This window comes from Rattus norvegicus, chromosome 19 (assembly GCF_021556685.1).
Source record: "Rattus norvegicus strain SHRSP/BbbUtx chromosome 19, alternate assembly SHRSP_T2T, whole genome shotgun sequence".
Taxonomy (NCBI): domain Eukaryota; kingdom Metazoa; phylum Chordata; class Mammalia; order Rodentia; family Muridae; genus Rattus; species Rattus norvegicus.
The window spans coordinates 69,566,566-69,583,296 of record NC_141552.1 but is presented as its reverse complement, the minus strand read 5'-3'; the positions used below and the strand labels follow the sequence as shown (position 1 = coordinate 69,583,296).

Sequence of the window (16,731 nt, the reverse complement as noted above, 5' to 3'; positions counted from 1 at the left end):
AGTGTGGAGCAGAGTGTGAACGTGGTTAGCATCTGCACCCACCCCCCCCCACACACTTCAGTGGGAGAGCACGCATCTCACTGTGTGGCATGTTCATGGTTATAGTCGATGAACGGCCCAAGGGATGCTCAGACAAGCTTTGGATAGGAGCTATAGTGAGAGGGGCAGCCTCCCTCCTCAGACTCCTCTCAAGTCTGGGAAACTTCTCTCTCTCTCTCTCTCTCTCTCTCTCTCTCTCTCTCTCTCTCTCTCTCTGCATGTGTGTGGTATGGTATGTCTGGTAGTGTATGTGTGTGGTATGTGTGGTATGGTGTGTGTGTGTATGTGTGCACATGCCTGTGTATGTGTGTATGTGCGGTGCGGTATGTCTGGTAGTATATGTGTGTGGTATGTGTGGTGTGGTGTGTATGTGTGTGTAGCGAGGTGTGTGTGTGTCTGTGTCTGTGTGTATGTGTGCACGTGCCTGTGTATGTGTGTATGTGCGGTGTGGTATGTCTGGTAATATATGTGTGTGGTATGTGTGGTATGGTGTGTTGTGTGTGTGTGTGTAGTGTGTGTGTAGTATATGTGGTATGTGTGGTATATGTGTATGTAGTATGTGTGTATAGAGTGGTGTGTATGTGTGTGTGTGTGTTGTGTATGCGCGGTGTGGTATATCTGGTGGTATATGTATTTGGTATATGTGGTGTGTGTGTGTGTGTGTGTGTGGTATGTGTAGTGTGTAATGTGTGTGTATATGTGTGTGTACAAGGGAGCATGTCCTTCTCCCTCCATACATGATAGGATAATCATACCTGTGCTCAAGAATCACCCTAAGCCAGCAGTGGCTGAGGGCTCCTCCCACGCAGACACACCCTGTATTGTCTCCTCTGAGGAATTCCTCATTGTAATCATTCTGGAGGAATACCTGGGGCCTGGGCCATCAGGGATGGACTGGGGGTGCATCTCAGCCACTAGCCCATTTGGGTACCAAGGAAGACCTTTCATATTGGGAGATGAAGTGACTCTCCCTGGAGAAGATGACAAATCAGGTGATGCCCACGTCTGTCCTGTGGAAGTCACTTCTAGGATGAGAAAGTGAGATTGGAAAGTCATTTGGTGTTTTCTAAAAGTTCTTATCAGATGAATCTCTGTGAATGTCCAAGAGAACACAGATACTTCTCTGGCAAACTCTCCAGATAGTGCCCAGGCCTGAGGGGAAGGGAGTCAAGGTTCACGCCAAAGATGCTGTGGGCTGGCACGGTTCCTGTCTCCTATAAAGAAAACAGATGCCACCACATCAGGCGAGAGGCAAAGGCTCTCAGCTCCGGCTACATAGGCCATGCTGTTGGCTTCTCAGTTTTGTTGAGGTTGAATTCCATAGTATAAAAATCCAGCTCCCTTTGGTGCACACAAGTCATTTTTAAGTGATTTATAAAATTAAGATGCCATCATGACTGCACAGATTTAAAGTATCTATCATTCCCAATCTAGTCTTCAACCCCATTTGCAATGATATCCTGCCCTCACCCTCAGCCCTAGGTAACCACAAATCTGTTTTCTGTTCCCACAATTCACCCATTTTGGACATGCAACATAAACATGTAGGCTTGCAGCTTTGATCTAGTGTGGGGGTTCATTCATGTTTTCTGTACGCTGGCCAGCTTAATGGCTGAATAGTATTCCATTGTAAGGACACACCACATCCTGCTTATCAATGAATCTATTGATAGACACAGGGATTGCTTCTGGTTTGGCTCTGCCGTGGATAACACCATTGCAAACGCTTACCTCTAGGCTACGTCTTGGTATTTCTCCCAGGTAACTAAGCTTGGGGCCGCTCGCCTACAAATCTTTACTGGCCATCAACTTTGAGGTACAAGAAGCCACCAGAAGAGGGCTTGGCTTCATGCAAGTGGGCAGTATTTACTGTGTCCATATCTTACAGGCTAAAGTGTCTCTCATTCTATTCAACCAGGCACAATGGGAAGCTCCTTGGGGATCCAGGCCAGCTCTTCCTTTCCCCTCAGACTTCACAGGGAAAGACAGAGCCCAAAGATGAATCCCTCTGATAGAGACACAGCTCAGAGCAGGCTTCCAACGAACTGTCTCATAAAAAGGAGAGGCTTAGAAGAGAGCCTTGCATATGCCTAGTGTGCTTTATGTTTGCAAGTGTAACGCATCTCCCCAAATACATTTGAGTATCTGTTCCATCTACTCTTTAAAGGTTCCCTCGGGATCTGCCTGTGGTCATCTAGCAGTGGCATGGAGGGAAAGCGAGAAGGAGACTCGTCGATCAGGCCCAGGACCTGTGTGTCCCAAGGCAATCCCTAGATAACGCCCCCAGACCACCATGTCCACCCAGCTTGGTTAGACACCTACCTCCACCCCCGTGTAGTAAAAATTACTAAAAATCCCCACACAGGGCTTCTTCCCCACCGTAGACCATTTATGTTCCCGGATGAAACACACACACACAGCCTTTGTGTTTACAACATGCCCTAGGCAGCACAACAGCTGGGCAGCTGCCTACCCTCCATGCTGTTAGAATCTGCCTTCCTAGCCATGACCCAGGTTATTACTTACTATGTTTCATCTGGGCTGCTCTAAGCTCCAACTGGCCAGCTCGCAAGGCTGTGTTTTTATGGCTCAGCTAACCCATGGCAGCTCTCCTTTCTCCCCTCCTGCCTGTTCTTCTATTCAGTGTTGGCTTCCTCTTCTCCCACATTCTTCCTCTTTTCCTCAGTCCCTTCTCCTCCAACCAGGTCACTCCTGACCTGCCTACCTCTGATCCCTCCACTGATTGACTAGAGCCAATTTTACTTAACCAATAGCTTTTCTTTTCTCTCCTCTCCTCTCCTCTCCTCTCCTCTCCTCTCCTCTCCTCTCCTCTCCTCTCCTCTCCTCTCCTCTCCTCTCCTTTTCTTTTCTTAAAGCTTTTACTTTGAGACCTCATGGAAAACTTAGAGGTACACATGGAGAAGCCATGATCACAGAAGGGAAACAGCACAGAAGCATCGATGCCTGCAGCTAGTGCTGGAGCTGGACTTTTGAGTTTGACATGATACAGGGACTGGAGGAATGAACTAGTATTCCTCTCCTTCTTCCTCACCCTCACCCTCCACAGAATCCACACCAACCTCCTCATAATCCTTCTCTAGGGCAGCCATGTCCTCACGGGCCTCAGAGAACTCTCCGTCCTCCATGCCCTCATCCACGTACCAGTGCACAAAAGCACGCTTGGCCTACATCAGATCAAACTTGTGATCCAGGCAAGCCCAGGCCTCAGCAGTGGCTGTGGTGTTGCTCAGCGTGCACACAGCTCTCTGGACCTTGGCCAGGTCGCCACCAGGGACCACAGTGGGAGGCTGGTAATTAATGCCAACCTTGAAGCCAGTGGGGCACCAGTTCACAAACTGGATGCTGCGCTTGGTCTTGATGGTGGCAATGGCAGCATTGACATCCTTGGGAACCACATCACCATGGTACAGCAGGCAGCAAGCCATGTATTTACCATTTAACCAATAGTTTTACATCAAGGTTTGCACACCAAAAGCTCATAAACATGAGAAGTTGCCCCTAGGCCTAGACCTTCAGGTATAGATGTCAGCATCATAGCCCGGAGCAGCAGACCAAACCTTAACACCCTCATGTGAATTTTTGGACTCTATGTCAGACCGACTCCAGCCGCTCCTCCATGGCAGAGAAACCCCCGCCATGATTCCTACTTCAGGAAGAGAATGGAAACCATGGACCACAGAAGTAATGACTCTGGACAATGAAGAAGAACTAAGAGAAAAGATGGTGGGGCACCCCATGTCCACACCAGACTCTGCCAGAACACACCCATCTCTTTCTTTCTCCCTTCTAATTGTGACCATAAGTGGTCTCTTTTTATAGCTAGATCAGAGGAGGCCATGAGAGATGCTGTCTCAAGGTCATGAGTCAATGATTAGCTGAGGTTCAGTTCCTATATGCACATGCCCAACATCATAGCACCTGTGATCATGGAGACCTGGCAACGGCTGTGATGTTGGACACTTTAGGTCCCCATAAGGACAGAAGAACCTGACAGTCTGAGGGGCTCTGGGCTAGGATTTGATAGTTTGGAATTTGAATGTGTTAGGGTGATGGCAGGTCTCCCAGAGTCATAGGTTGATGTCCCGAATCCTGGTGTGACCTGTGGTGCTAGGACCTCTGGAGAAGAGATTAGGGGAGATAAATGAAGTTGGAGTGAGGTTCTAGCTTGATGGGATGAATGTTCTTTGTGTATGCGGACACATATACGTGGAGGTCAGAGGTTAATCTGGGGGAGTCATTCCTAGTGACCTTCCCGGCCTCCATAAGTGTGAGGACAAATGCTGTGCCTGGGTTCTGCAGTCTGTGCTATCCTGGGCTCATTAATTCCAGGGGCACAAGGCTCACAGGGACCTAGCACAGACCCAGACCTGTCACTCGGCAGGACTTGGGTGACCAGCTATAGGTGGAATCGTTGATCTTGCCTTTTGAGTCAGGCTCTCTAAATTAACTAGCATGTGCCAAATCAGCTAGGCTGGCTGGCTAGCCAGCTCCAATGACCTGTCTGTCTCTACCTCCCTGGTGCTGAGATTGTAACTGTGGGCCAGCACATCTGCATACCTGGCTTTGTGTGCAGGCTCTGACAATGGACATTGTGGCTCAGTATGTCAATAACTTCCCACCTTGAGAAGTGGGAAGGGACAGAGGGGATTGACTCTGCAGTCTGTGGTGTGTGAGGCTGATGAACTTGAGGGGCACATATGCATGTTGCGCTCATGAGGACACAGATCTCTGTCACTGTGCAGGTTGGTGACCAGCATAGGTGGTAGAAGCTTTAGTTTGATTCCCTTCTAGGAGGAGAGGGAATCACACCAGGTCAGAAGGTTCCCCTCAAGAGCGCTCCCCTTGGGAATTATTTCAATATTAGCTGTGAAGTGACTTCCCCAGTGGAGGCAGAGTATAGAAATGGGAGAACCCATGGGCTCTGGGGAGACATCTTTATATAAACGAAATGGGTGCTTTATACTAGAAACTAATCTATCTGGGCCAATATAGAGACTTGGGTAAGTAATTTTAGTTACTGCTCAATGGCCATGAGGAGACACCATGACCAGGGTAACTGGGGGCTTGCTTACAGTTTCAGAGGGTGAGTCCATAACCATCATGATAGGGAGCGTGGCAGCAGGCAGAGGTGTTGCAGGAGCAGTAGTTGAGAACTTGCCCTGACCTGCAGGTAACAGGGAGAGACTAGGCCTCATGTGGGTTTCTGAAATCTCAAGGCCTTCCCCTCGTGAAACACCTTTTCCAACAAGGCCACACCTTCTAATCCTTCCCAAACAGTTCCACTAAACCGATGACCAAGTATTCAAATATATGAACCTATGGAGGCCATACTTACTCAAACTATAGTAGGAGGTGACTTTGGGACCATGAGGTGGGGAGGAGTAGAGAGATGATATGGGTATCTCTGAAGGTCTACCTGAGGCAGCTGGGGGCTGGATTCAATCCCTTTCTTCTAGTATAACACGAGGGCTCTGACCTATCAGCAGCTTGATTCATCAAGGGCTTCAAAACGTGAGTGGATTATCTATCGGGAGGGTATAGAGCCTTGTTGGAGGAAGTAGAAAATTGGGACCTGCCCTAGAGTTATTCCTGTGCTTCCATATCCTGTTTCCTGTCTACCGAGAGCCGAGCAGTGTCTTTTCCATATTGCTCCCACTCCCATGATACTCTGCTTCACTCAGACCCAGCATCAGTGTCACCAGAGACTGTGAGCTGAAACCTCCAAAATCGTGAGCGGAAATATACCCTTCCTTCCTTGAGCTGCCAGCGTCGCCTGTTTTGTCTCCACCACCAGAAAGATATTGAACGTGACCACCACCCAAGGAGCAGAGCCCTCGTTGGAGTGCCCCCTCCCCCTCACTTCCTCAAACGTCGTCATCTCCAGATAACTCCCAACATGACTCAGTAGCATTGCCTCATGAGTTGAAGGCAGGCCTGCAATCGCATAGCCCGTGGCCAGTTCTGTCCTGTAAGGAACTGGGCTAGCCAGCAAAAGCTGTGCATGCCTTAGAGGAAGCCTTGGTATCTGTTCTGAGAAGGAGTGTGTATCTGTTCTTGCCCCAAACAATGTGAGCTCCCTTGGATCAGTCTTAATCCGCCTGCCCTGCTAGTCACAGCCTGTCCAGCAAGCTCAAGGTGCTCCAGAGTCTCTGAATACACGCAGCAGGGTGCCACAGAGCTCCCGTGGCCTCTGACTACCACACGCACCCAGATGAACACTCGCCTTTTGTTTTCTGGTGTTTCCCCTTGTTGAAGATGGTGTGCCTAGAACCTTAGACTTCGGGCTCTTGGATCTCTCAGGGCAAATGTGAGTTAATAAGTGGGTGGATTATATGCAGGACTGTCCCTCTAGGCAGCTTTTCTTCTGCAGCCTTGGGACCCTTCGGAAAGGGGCATCTGGCCAACTGTATTCCACATGACTGTGTGGGCTACTTGCCAGGTAGGGTGGCTCCTCTAGTCCTCTAGCTTTGATTGGGTTGGACTTTCTGATGGAAACAAACAAAAGGACAGAGCAGACTTACAGCTGAAGGCACAGGCCACTGAGCATTTTATCTTGAATTGAAAATGGTTTTCTAAGCTTCCTGAGTTCACAGAAAGGAAGCAGTGGCATCTAGGAGGCAAGAGTGAACTTGCTGGTGTGGTAGAAGAGGTGAGCCCTGGGGTGCTGAACATAGCCTTTCAGGTCAGTCTCCTCTGGGTGAGCCTTGTGCACCTTGGGAGTGGCATCGGACAGTTTTCTCAGATCACGAAGGTTACACACACACACACACACACAGAGTCACACACACACAGAGTCACACACACACAGAGTCACACACATACAAACAAAGACACACAGATAGACACACAAAGACATATATACAGTCACATACACACAAACACACAAAAAGAGATATACAGACACAGACACACAGAGACACATACATAGTCACACACAGACACACACAGAGAGATACACACAGACACACACAGACATAAGCACACACACAAACACATATATACACAGACATACATATAGACTCATAGGCACACACAGACACACATACAGAGGCACACAGAGACACAGGCACAAACACACACGCATACACAGACACACAGAGATACACACGCATACACAGACACTCAGAGATACACATACACAGACAGACAGACAGACAGACACACAGACACACACACACACACACACACACACACACTCACACATCTATGGCCTGGGTACCCATTACACGTCTCCCAGTTGCCTGGCTTCAGCTTCTCCTTGGTTTGTTGCAATTCATTTTCTGCAACCATGTTATCTGGCATACGCTAAGAGGACAGAACAAGCTGGAGTCCTTCTGCAGGCTACAATCCCCAGTGATCAAAATTGCCCCCCAAAGCACGCATTGGCAAGTTCCCACGGGCACATGCATGCCCATGCCCACACGCCACAGTCCCTGTTTGTCCCTGTCTGGGTCACCCAGAGCTCCACTCTTTACCTCCGGCTATTTTGGCAAAGGGCTTTAATCTGATACACCAATCTCTTAATGAGTCAGCCACTTGCTGGATTCATCGACTGTCCCTGCCCAAAGAGTAGGACTGAAGATCTAGTCCTGAGGAAAGAGACAGCCAGCCCCCAGAGGCCAAGGTGACATGTCTGAGATGTCAATTAGTGAGCACAGCAGGGGTAGGAAAGGAAGGTTGGTGTCCTGACACCTCATTCTTCCTTCCAGACCCTTCCCCCAAGGTACAGGATGTCTTACCCAGTGGGAAAGCCTTACTCGCCAGAAAGGCTTTTAAGAATTAAATCCGTCTTTGGCTCTCTCTCTCTGCAGAGCTATTCTGAACCTGTTCCCACCTCTTGGAGCTTTTGGTCTGCATCCATCATCTGAGGCAGAGGAAAACTCCACTTCCTACGTTGCAAAGATCAAAGTACCCAGAGCGGGTCTTGAGGCCTCCACGCTGTGCTGCCTCTTGGTCCACCATCTCTTCCCGGCTTCCTCTCAAGGGCTCACAGCCCCCCTTCCTCTCTACCTGTGTTTTCCTACTGTGGGCCTCCTCCTCCTCTAGGCCAGTCACCTCGCCCTCCCTGAGCACCTACTAAGGAATCAACTCTACTCTTCCCTTCAAGATATTACAACTCCCCAAACAGCTCAGGCCAAGGCTCTTACAACGCCCAGTTGGCAACTGCTTTCCCATTCTCAGCCAGACGACTGCCCCTCACCATCTGGCTGGTAGAGCAGCACCCACTTAAGACTGTTTCTGTAAAACACCCTCTCTTGACTGTGGCTGGCGTATCACCCTCCCTGGCCCTTTCCCTTGGCTCTCTTCCTCAGGACTCCATGCTGCTCCATTCCCTAGTCCTCCGGTGCGGCTGTTCAGACGTCTCCTCTCCGCCAGTATTTCACACATCAGGTGCCTGTCAGAGCTGTGCACTTGCCCATTTGATACCTGAGATCGGATTCCTCCCTCTGACTTGGCCACCTGTAGGCCAGCTGCCCCTGTAGGCACTGAGTTGCTCAAACTTGACCCCTTTCTTAGTCTCAAAGAAAGGGGTCCCCCTCCTTTGTTTGCTCTTATTGTTGAAAGTATTTCCGTCCTCTGATGCCTTCTGCCTCAGTCTTCCAGGTTTCTTGGGCACCTGTTCTTTTCCTAGCGCTCTGCTCACCTCCCGCACCTTGATTCATTGGTTGGTCCTCTGCCCTGTCTTCATCCTGCTGTATGGGGTACAGTGGTTAGGCTGTGGTTGCTCATGGCAACAATCTCAGTATGTCACTTAACTGTAACACATACTGCTTCTCTCTGTCTCTGTCTGTCTGTCTGTCTGTCTCTGCCTCTCTCTGTCTCTCTGTCTCTGTCTTTCTGTCTCTCTCTGTCTCTCTGTCTCTGTCTCTGTCTCTGTCTCTCTCCCTCCCTCTCTCTCTCTCTCTCTCTCTCTCTCACACACACACACACACACACACACACACACACACACACACACACGAGGACCTGCTGCCCAGGGATCCTATGAATAGTGGAAGAGGCAGCCCATGTCCAGGACTCACAGCAAGTAGTGCCAGTTCTGAGTCTAAACCTAGTAGCTCATGCTTGAACCTCTCTGCAGCAGCTTCCCAGTGTGTTCTCATCCCTATTGACTCCTCTCCAGCAGGCATTCTCTTTTGATTGTATACACATATGTAATGGGTGTGCATGCATGAGTGTGTGTGGTACATGTAGAGGCCAGAGGTCAATGTCAGGTGTTTTCTTAAATCACTCTCTGCATCATCATCATCATCACCATCATCATCATCATCATCATCATCATCATCATCATCATCATCAAAACTTGAGATAGGTTTTCCATGGAACCTGGAGCTCACAGATTTACTACTTGAGGGCCAGTAAGCCCCAGGATCTTCTTGTTCTTACCTCCCTGGTTCTGGAAGTGTAGGTACATGTCTCCATGCCTGATTTTTTATGTAGTTTCTGGGGATTAAACTCAGCTCCTCATACTTGGCAATGATCAGTTCACTAAGTAAGTCATCTTCTAAGCTCATCCACCAGATGCTCTCAAAGCTTTTCCAGCATAGCTTCGATCATACACACACACATACACACACACAGACCCATACAGAAACACACGGAAGACACATATGCACACACACATACATACACAGAGACCCACAGACACAGAGATACACATACATATACACACACAGACTCACCCACTCCACACACACAGAAACACATGCAAGACACATATGCACACACACATACAGATACACAGACCCACACATGGTCACACGCAGAGACACACAAATACACAGACACACAGGCACACACACACACAGACCCACACACAGTCACAGACACACGCAAGACACATACACACACAGATCCATACACAGACATACAGACATAAACACAGACAGAGACACACAGAGATAGACACACAGAGACTCATGCAAGATGCACACAGACCCCCCCCCACACACACACAAATAGACCCAGAGACATACACACAGACAGGCACAGAGACACGCATACAGACACACACAGAAACACACTCAAGACACACACATACACACACAGAGACCCACAGACATACAGACCCACACACAGTCACACATATAGACACACCAATACACAGACACATAGGCACACATACACACAAAGAACCACACACAGTCACACACACAGACAAACACACAGAGAGACACAGAGACAAACATAGACACACAGATACATACAGACAAATACAGAGACACACAAAGACACATACACAGACACACAAATACACAGACACACAGGTGCACATACATACATAGACCCACACACAGTCACACACACAGTCACACACACAGTCACACCCACACACACTCGTAAAGGAACCAACTGGCTTACTTCATCTGATAGCTTTGGTAGTTTTTAGTCTGCTCTAACTCTCTGCTAAGGATCACTCTCTGTGGTGGATGAAACAGGTTTGGGATCCAGGCTGAGCATCTCCATGCTCATGTGTCTTAGTTTTCCAAACTCTCACACTGCCCTTTTCCTCACCCCCAACCCCTGCTCCATTACCGTCTTCCCATGGAGCCCAGGCACCAGGGTGTCCCCGAATATGCCTTCTCTCCGCTCCTGCTCCTGAATCTTCAGTAAACCTAAGCAGTGGCTACCAACTACCTTCTCTCCTGGTCTATGAGGCTCCCTCTGTCAGCAACGCTGTCTTGGTGGCAGCCAGGGACAAAGGCCACGTCCTTGCCCACATCACCCCAACCATACTCCCAGAAGAGGCGAGTGAATGCATGATTACCCATCATTCCAAGCCTGACAAGAAGACGCATCCCGAGGAGGATTTGGAGGTCAGGTTCGGGCTTTGTGGAAATGGTCCTGTTGGCTCATGTCATTTTCCCCAAGAAGAGTGGAGGTGACAGGAGTGGACCCTGGGCCATGTCAGTCTTGGGCAGAAGTGAGTTCACACTTGCTGAAATGTCTGTTTGTTTCTACTTCTTCCACAGAAACCGCAAAGATTTGCTTGTTTATGTGTTGGTCTCTTAGGCGGTGTGTGTGTGGTGGTAGCCGCCTATGTGTCCGCATAGGCGTGAATGCAGAGATCAGAGGAAGATGCTGGAGGTCCAGCTCTGTCCCTTGCTCCATTATCCCTGGACACAGGGTCTCTCACTGAGTTAGGAGCGAGGTCACAAGCCATTGCTCCATGCAGCTCTGGGGCTACAGGCATGCAAACACCCACTCATGCATGATGGTTTGCATGGGCACTGGGGATTTGAACTCATGCCTACGTGCTTACATGGCAAATGCTTTACTCGCTGAGCCGTCTCCCAGCCCAGCAACAGGTAATCTATTCCCACGTGTACGAACCTGCCACTTCCCACATTTTAGAAACTCTATGGCTTTATGGATGATAGATTTGATTAGCATATATAATTGTCTTCATCTTGTTTATTTCCAGCTTAGGACTGACCAGGCAGATGCTGATCTTTGGGTTCAGAGACCTTTTGCCAAGAACCTACTCACCCTGACCCTACAGAGGTATCATTGAGTATTTTATCATGAGTTTGTTTGTTTTTTAGTATTATGATTAGAATATGAAGCATCCCCCGTTAGGTCTGTGTTTTGAAAGCTTAACCCCACCCCCAGCTGGGAGGTGAGGCCTGGGTTGAGGAAGCAGATCTTGGTGGAATAGACCTTGGAGGATGTTACCTCTTGCTACATCCTGACCTCGGTCTCTGCTTTCTACCTGCTGTGATGGGAGCTGTCCTCCCTGGCACACACCGGCAGCCATGATGCTCTGTGCTAGTGTACACGGACAAAACACCACAGGGTTGAGCTTCCTAAAACAGTGAGTTGAAATAAATCTCCCACCAGTTGTTTAATATACTCAGTGGTAGGGTTCAGCTAGCCAGACCTGCTCTGGGGGCAGCTGAGATGGCCTCACACCCCTGGGGCAGAGGTACCAACAGTGTCATCACCAGTAGCCATCGATCCCAGGATCCTGGATGAGGATCCAGAGCATCGAGTCACACACACCACAGTGGGAGCCTCAGTGGGAGCCACATACTCATTATGTGCCTACCAAACTCCTCAAGCTCATATAATTCTCGCTTCTTAAATGGAACCCAGATATTTCAAAGTCTTTGGCATCTGTATCCAAGCCCTCTTGTTTCTAATTCCATGACATGAATGGTCCCAGGAGCCTCAGACTCCTTGTTTGTAAAAGGGCTCAGCCTTTTCTAGGAGGAACTGGGCTAATAGAACAAGCTTTCATAACCGCAACCTGTCATATGGCCAGCCGGCCTCCATTCACCATTGTTAGCATGAGATAGCAGAGGATGTCTACAATCTCAGCACTATGGGAGTGAAGTCAAGATGAGCATGAGTTCCAGGACAGCCTGGGCTACACAGCAGGACTGTCCATATCTCAAAACCAAACCCAAACAAACAAAACAAAAACACCCACTCATCTGGGAGATGCCCAATCAGTAAAATGCTCGCCACGCAAGTATGAGGACCTGAGTTCAATCGTCTAGAACCCAGGTTAAAATAATCAACCAATCTGGTCAAGGTGGTGCAACTCATTTGTAATCTTAGAGCTGAGAGGATCCTGGGGCTCCTCTGGCCGGGCAGTTCAGCCAATCAGTGAGATCCAGGCAAATGAGAGACTCTGTCTCAAAAAACAAAGGGCATAAACAAAGCAAACAAGGAGCACCTGAAGAAGTAAGCTTACGATTGGCCTTTACATTGCATACACACACACACACACACACACACACACACACACTCACACACACACAAGTGCACACATTCACACACACATATACACACATGCTCACACACACCACACACACACTCATGCACACATTTATACACATGTGCATACACTCTCACACACACATACACATGCTCACATACTCATACATGCACTCATACACACATGCACTCATGTATGCATACACATGCAACACACACACCTGCAACACATACACACATTCACATACACACACACTCAAGCACACACACATTTACATGTGTGTGGTGTGCATGCACACTCACACAGGTGTGTTCACTCACATGCACATACACTCATTCACATATACACACTCATACACATGCTCACACATACACATGCAGTCACACACACACACATCCACACACTCACATGTATATATCCACACCCACATACTTTCTCACACATGCCCATGAACCTGCACTAACACCGTGACCCCCACATGAAACAACTAAACCTAAAAACTACAACGAACAAAACAAAACACTAAAATCAAATAGTTAACGGCAAAAGTACCATAATCAAACTGAAAGCCTCACCATTACAGCATAAAGCTATTAGTGTCATTCTTTTTTTTTTTTTTTTTTTTTGGTTCTTTTTTTCGGAGCTGGGGACCGAACCCAGGGCCTTGCGCTTCCTAGGTAAGCGCTCTACCACTGAGCTAAATCCCCAACCCCTATTAGTGTCATTCTTAAAGGAAACCTATCACCCCGATTTACTCAGGAGAAATTATTCAGGAGAGATTGACTAATTCATCCATGAGAGGGTTGGGCCTTAAGCCCCATCCATCGTACATCAAAGCATTTCCTGTCTGCAATGCTGACAGTTGGCTCTCCTAGGGGACTTCATTGTATTGTTTTCAACTATTAATTCCCATTGAATGTAATTTTATTGACCATGAATTAGCCGATTGTAAATATAGATGATTGCTGTAATTGCTGCTGTACTAGAGACATGCTGTTCATCAATACTCAGCATCTGCTCCTGACAGGAAAGCCAGGAAAAGGAGTAGAGATCCAGGTACCCTGTGAGAGCTGTTGGGAGCCTTCACGTGGTCAGGAGCCATTTTTAAACCTCAACTCCACTCTCCACCAGAGGGCTAGCCCCACCTCTCTTCTTCTTCCCAGCCAAGCCTATACACATTGTTTCTTCTGTTTGAAGTAGCTTCTCTTTCCCTCTGTGCCTAACAGTTTTTCTCATATCCTCTGGCCTCTGGGATAATACCTCTACCTTACAGGACTTCCTCTTCAAGAAGGCTACATCTTCTGGAAGGCTCCACTAGGAAGGTTGCTCCTCAGAAAGCCTCCTTTCAGAAGGCCATTCTCCTCAGGAAATCTTCCTCCTTGGAAAAGCCTCTAGAGAAAGAAGTCTCTTCAAGAAGGCGTCCTTCTTACAGAGGCATCTCGTTGGAAAGGCCTCCTTGGAGGGTCCTTTTTAAAAAGCCTGCCTCCTCCTGCCTTCCCCTAGAGAACCCACCTGCTTAAGACTTCCTCCTCGAGAAGGCCACCCCCTCCTTAGAAAGGCCACATCAGAAAGGCCTCTTCTCTATGCCTTCTCCTCAGAGAAAGCTACCTCCTCCTCAGCCTCCTCCTCAGAAGAACATCTCGTCAGGAAGGCTTCCTCTCAGCCAGGCCTTCTCATCAGGACTTCCCAGAGAAGCCTGATCTCAGAACCCTGCCCCTTAGAAGCTCTCCCTTCCAGAACAATCACCTCCTCAAGAAGGCTTCCTTCCTAGGAACATCTCCTCAATTTCCAGCATTTCTGTGACATCATGTTTTGATTTCCATGCTGGAATTTTTTTTTTACCTTTTATCTGATAATTTATCTACTCATACATCTCCTTTAAGCTAATGAAGCCAACACTGCTCAGCTTTTCACTTTCAGGGTCTCGCTCAGCAGCTACGGACCACGAAGTCCAGAGAGATGAAGTAAATGTTGAGTAATGAAGTCACTCTGTCCGTCTTCCTACCTCTGAGTTCAACCAAGCCTTGCATTTTCTATTTTGGTTTTATAGGTACCACATGCTGGTGCCTTCTTGCCTTCCCTCAGATGACACGCCGCACAGGCTAATAAATATTTCTCGCCCTCCGCATTCCATCCCTGTAGCCTATCAACCACTCACACACAAACAGCTTCAGAATGGAGGCCGCTTTGTCCTGTGCACTCAAGGCAAAACAAAACAAAACCAAAAAAATGGTTTAACAACTCCAAAGAAACACACGATATGTAATTAGTTTAGAAAAATAGACCCCGAGTCAGACCGAACAAAAGGCCTTAGGGGGGAAAAGTCAGGTAGAGAAAAAGTGCTCTGTGTGAGCCTACCAGTAAGGAGCAGGCCTGTCAGCCGGCCTGTTGACTTGTCTTCTACATGTAGAGAGGCGAGATGCTTGAGGAATGAGCTAGAGGACCTGTGACCGGAGGACTCTAACCATACATGTGTGTGCTCACGTGTGCACACACACAGAGTTACACACACACACACACACACACACACACACACACACACACACAGCACCTACTGTGTGTGATGGGCACGAGTCAGGTATTGCCTTTCTTGTATTTCCTGACTCAGTGCTCTGCTGAGGCAGGCTGTACGTATCTTACCTCCTTTACAGCTGAGGAAGCTGAGGCTCAGGGTTCTCCATACACCCAAGCCATACTCTACAAGGGGCAGAGTCAGTCCTCCATCCATCCTGCTCTTAACTCTATACCTTTGCCTTGAGCCACGGATGTGCATACGGAAACGTAGGTTGCCATGACAGTGTAAGAGGAAGACATAGTCACTAAGGTAATGGGGGAGGGCTATCAGTTTCATCCCCCACCGCAACCTCCAGACTTGGGCTTAGGGACCCTCCCCCATGTGTGCTCATGAGTGCTCTCTCTCTCTCTCTCTCTTTCTCTCTCTCTCACACACACACACACACACACACACACACACACTCACCCCTACCAACCTCTATCTAGAGCAATGGTTCTCAACCTAATGCTGTGACCCTTTAAGGCAGCTCCCTGTGTTGTGCTGACCAGCAACCACAAAATTATTTCATGGCTACTTCATACTGTAATTTTGGTACTGTTATAAATCATAATGTAAAGGCTCACCACTGACGGTGAGCTCAGGTGAGCCTCCCTGAAGCTCGCTAGGGGTGCATATTACCTGTTGCTGCATTGGGGAGCCATCTCAACCCGCCTTTCTAGCAGATGGAAATGCTTCCGTGAAGGAGCTTCCGGGGTGGATCCTGCAGCTTCTGATCCCCTCCTCTCTCACACGTGTACAGAAGGAGGCCCGTGTAACACTACCATCCCTAGGAGAGCAAGTCCTGCTGGTTTCTGATGCCTATAATCCATACCAAGCCTTTCTTGAGAATAGGATGTTTGGGGAGGAGACAGCCACAAAGAAAGAAAAAGTAAAGAGAAACGGGGATCTGCACGCTACTGCGAGATGCCATTCTGATAAAAAAGGGACGACTTTGGGGTCCCACAGCTTATGGTTCCTTGTATATCACCATATAGCAGCTGTAGACTTTGGAGCAGTCTGCCACCCTTCTGGGCCTCTTGGGCCTCATCTGCAGGTATCAGGATAGATCTAGTGTGGAGCTGGGAATACACACCTACCTACCTCTGTCTAGTGCAGTAGGTCTTAACCTCCCCAGTGCTGTGACCCTTAAATACAGTTCCTCAGTTTGCGGTGACCCCCAACCATGAGATTATCCCATTGCTACTTCATAACTGTAATTTCCCTACTGCTGTGAATCATAATGTAAGTATCTGATACGAAGATGTCTTCTATGTGACCGCAAAGGGTTCACAACCCACAAGTTGAGAACCACTGGGCTAACAGCAACTGGTCCTCAGGCTTATTCCAACAAGGAACACACACAGGTGGGTACAGGGACCTCACAGACCCATAG

At 48.5% G+C, this 16,731-nt stretch overlaps 1 protein-coding gene across 2 annotated transcripts in view; it reads right to left on the bottom strand.

Annotated features, from left to right (window-relative positions):
* The window catches only part of Slc35f3 (solute carrier family 35, member F3), a 270,090-nt gene that overhangs the window by 86,195 nt on the left and 167,164 nt on the right, over positions 1-16,731 (bottom strand).